Below are 4620 nucleotides of genomic sequence, written 5' to 3'. Positions count from 1 at the left end.
CTTATTAGTATTTTCAGGCCTATGATTGACTGTTACAGACTTGATTTTTATTAGCATTATTTCAAGTTTTAATGTAATCTTAACAGTTAAGAAGATAACACGATTTAGATTGAAAAATAGTGATACTAGCTCAGCCACATGCTAATGTACGTATCTTTAGTCCTACACATACTATGGTGTTATTATCTTCCTTTTTTGTTGATATTTCATAACTTTTATAAACACAATTGTATGTATTGTAACTGATTCTTCAACTTTATCATAACCTTTAAACTTCGTTTCCGATGAAACAACTAAAACGATAATCGACAACAGACAAAAAGCAAACATGACGTTACCCAACAAACACAGATGACTTACAGATAGACAGACACGTGCTGCAGAATGAGGAGGGGTCATACATGTTTGTGAGTGCTCAATCCTCATGTTATCTATGATAGTGATGTTGAAGCACGACTAAAAGGGAGGCGAAACATAACAAAGATGTATACGGAATCGAAAGTCGAAAAGAGACTTTCAATGCCATGGCGAATAACGAACAAAAGACTGAGCAACACAAACCCCCTAAAACCATGGGTGAGTGATCTCATCTATTCCGGAAGGACAGGTAAATCCTGAGCCGCATGTGTCGCCCCGTATAAACCAATCTAGAAATCGACATCTTTATTTTGCAAATTTATGACGATTTCACGTGGCCTGATACTATTTTCAGCTTACTAGACAATTCTACATACATTGTAATTGTTTGTGTTTGAAGTTTTACTTTTAGATTCAAAACGTTTATACATATATACATTTCCATCAAAATGTAAGAATACATTACCATTTTTGTCTCGCCTTCTGCGAAAGTCTCAGAAAGCGAGACATTAGGATTTCTTTTCTGTACGACGGCTCTGGATTTCTACCAGTGACTGAATTAATTAGCAATGGTGTGGTCATCAGATTGTCTATGTCTGAGTTTTATGCGGATAGGCGAGATATATCTCTGTGTCAACAGTTTATTACTTTAATTTATACCACATGAAAGCAAGTGACGATAATATTATAATATATATAATTCTTCCACGCATCATGCAAAATAGAAACAAGACGATATGGTATGAGTGCCAATGAGACATCTTTCCATCCAAGTCACAATATGTAATCAAAGTCCTCAAGTACTGAACTTCGGATGACCGCAAGTTCTGGTGGAAGTTTACAAGCACTTGTTTCAGAAAAAAAATCATATCTCTATATCTGAAAGTTGAGTTAAGATACATAGATATATATTTTGATAAGACAAGTTTTTGTGTGGATGATGAATATTGTTTATTATAAATGACAGGGAAATTCAACTTCACCATAAAAATTATTACTATATATTGTAGTGATGAAATCATTTGTTATCAGTATACTCTGGTTTTTGTTGTTCTATTATTTAAAATGTCTATATTTGTATAACAGTTATGATATATAGCAGATCATTTTAATAACTATACAGGCAAATTTTCATCCTGCATTCTACTATTCTAATGATAGTGCAGTGCAAGTACATAGTGGATATTCTTCTGTATTAATTTGTTTTTCTAATAGATTAGTTTAAGAAGGCGTTGTTATTTTGCACTGAATAATATTCGCGTACATGTAATTATACGAAATGTGTTCGCAGTTATCAGTCAAACGACAAGCCTTCGGAAGTTTCTGCGTAAATTTTTAGAATGAAGCGCTTCATACAAAATATACTTCGGTCAACGCGTTAACACCCCGATGGGTTAACAAAAAGAAGCATTCACTTCTTAAATGTAGCAAAGTCACCCCTTCCGTGTCAATTTATGAATGACATGTACATGGCCATGTAAAAAAGTATGATCAACTATGACATGTATGATGATATCACAACAATTTGTACATTAAAATAGTTGTGTTTACTATTAGTACATGTTATCTCGTATTGTAAATCAAATTAAAAACAGATTGTTAAGAAAAATGCCTACAAAAACAACATACATGTACATATTGCATTTATTTTTCTATACTGTCTCAACTTAAAAAATATTAGCTCGTCCTATATGATAACCGTGATAACCACTTTTTGATTAAATCAGTATTAAAAAGAAAAACACTAGTCTTATAAAAAATAAAATTTAACACCGTTTTATCTCCGAAAAACTCCCTCAATAGCTTCACATTTCCCATAGATTTAACGAATGTACTGTAACAGCTAAATATGGTTATTAAAAACGAAGAGCGGAAATGTATAATTAAACAGATTTTCAGAAAATAGGTCAGATACTTATTTTTAGTTTAAATGTCTTAAGAATGAATTTGATTACGTCCCCTGGTTATTGCTAATGTGAATATGTCTGAGCAGACCTGAGGTATGTACATAAATTTTTATAGCATTGTTCATTTCCATAGAAAATTACCTGTATACCAAGAAATATATCCCCAACTGGCACAAATTCAGTTATTCGTGGATTTGTCAAGGTCAATGTTAACAAATATAAAACACGAAGGAATATGTTTACAAAACTAAATATAGAACTAACCCATCCCTGTGTATTTTGTTCAAATGTTCTTGATAGCAATCCTTATTGTGATCTAAACAAAAAGGTCCTGACAATAACACAAAATAATTCATTAGTTGGTGTTCTACGCCTAAGCACAGAAAGTTTACATGTAAAACATACAGTTAATGTGAAAGGGAAAGTAGGATGGTTGGACTACAATGGGGAAAAAAGGAGGGGAGAAAGGGGGGGGGGGTAATTTTGACTGCCATAGAAAATATATGGAGTAGTTGGTTGGAAGATGTCCCCTGTATGAGCCTTCTCATAAAGATTTAATGCTTTAATTTCCCATTGTTGTCCCATACTACATACTTTCTCTGTCTGACACGTCAATAATGAAAATTAATGCGTATTTACGCCTCATATATATATCATGTATTATGTATAAATATAACATTTTGTACTTATAGCATTACACATGATGTGACCTTTGAAAACAAAAGTGGAGACATTATTTAAGACTGAAACAGATAAAGTGTTTGAAAATATCATAAAGTAAATTCTCGTGTGCTAGGGTATGTGATCATCAAACTTGTATATATTATACTAGGGTTTAAAAGAGAATTGCAGGATGAGAATTGCTAGATAGATTGACGCTAGTAGGGTTTAATCCATAGAAAGAACTGTGCTTCACTAATGCTGTCAAAAATAGTATTATAATATTAATAATCCTTATTTTTTTCCACTGCTACATGTTTGTATTGTTTAATGTCTATCGTTTTGTCGTTAATCAGTCAAGCTAACTAAAATAAGTTATTAGAGAAAAATGACATACATGTTGTTATTGTGGGCTAAAATATAATAAAACTGTGATAACATATGTATGTTATATGTTTCAAAGGGAAAATATACAACCTTTATTTTGTTAAATTTTGCTCAAGTTCTATTGATATTATAATTTTCTTTAAGTATACTAATCTTTGCAAAGATATAACAGCTCATAGTTTACAAATCATGCATAATACACCTATGTTATTACAGAAAATCTATTCCTGCATTAACAAAAGGGTGTTATTACAGCTTCTCTATATCTCTTTAAAGGCCTCTGACATGCATAACAATGTACTTCAATTCATTGTAAGAAATGATGATCAGAGCTTGTAATGAGGCACTGCCAAGATTCCAAGTGTCTCATTTACTCTCATATCATAAGTTTCATGCTTGTGATAACTAAGCCTTGTTATTACAGCTTAATTGCCTTGTCTCATTGATTTACCATGGTTGATCAAAATTGTATTAATGGAATTAGAAAATTAGTTATCAAGGTAATATATTAAGCTACTGCCCAAAGTTTTAAGGATTCCCAAGTGCTCATTACAGATAAAATATTTATGATATATTTAACTGATATCATAACAAACATATGTTATTACAGATTAAGGAAAAAAGAGTAGACAACTAATGAAAGTGTCTGTAATAACATATGCATGTTATTTTTCTTTGATAACTTATTTAAGTTGGACCCTTGACTGTTAATATGCCTGTCTGTCTGTTTGTTTTGTTTTATTTTATATTGGGTTTTTTATTTAGTATATTGTTTGGTCTCTTGTGGAGATTTGTCTAATTGGGAATTGTACCACATTTTCGTATTTTTATATTTACTGAAAATCAATGATTTTAATTAAATATTAACTGTCTTCCCGACGGCAAATTTTCCTTATCTTGCGACCTAATAAGACATTTTTCGTTAGAATTTCCGCAACCTCACTTCACAGCTTTTATAACAAAGTAAGAATATATGCCGGGTTTGTAATAACAAGAAAAAAACAAATTACAATTTTTTTACAAGCATCATTTTTGTTTCACCTAAAATATTTTCTTTGTATGTTTATGATGCACCGACATCGTGAGCGACAACGACTGTATAAAACAGGTGAACCCATTTGGAACGCACGTGAAAAAATGTAGTAAAAACATGCTTACTAAAGCTTTATAAATACAATTTCATGATTGAAACATTTCGTAAGACAAATACACATTGTGCATGGGTTTTAAGACCCATTTCCATATACATTAAAAACTATTGTTTAAACATCGCCGGTCCAACGATTTACAGAAAAGAGCGACGAATTAC

General features: G+C 31.6%; 1 protein-coding gene across 4 annotated transcripts in view; it reads left to right on the top strand.

Moving 5' to 3' along the window:
- The first annotated feature begins 2270 nt into the window (after positions 1–2270).
- Positions 2271–4620, top strand: part of LOC143067778 (uncharacterized) — a 77100-nt gene continuing 74750 nt past the window's right edge. Inside the window, exon 1 of one of the 4 annotated variants that reach the window (XM_076241315.1) lies at positions 2271–2357. The gene's annotated coding sequence lies outside the window, so the exon portion shown is untranslated. Of the gene's footprint in view, positions 2358–2956; positions 3062–4620 lie in introns of those variants that run through there. The other 3 variants (XM_076241316.1, XM_076241317.1, XM_076241318.1) reach the window with 3 other exon arrangements.

Source organism: Mytilus galloprovincialis, chromosome 3 (assembly GCF_965363235.1).
Source record: "Mytilus galloprovincialis chromosome 3, xbMytGall1.hap1.1, whole genome shotgun sequence".
NCBI classification, from domain to species: Eukaryota; Metazoa; Mollusca; class Bivalvia; order Mytilida; family Mytilidae; genus Mytilus; species Mytilus galloprovincialis.
This window is presented reverse-complemented; position numbering and strand designations above follow the sequence as displayed.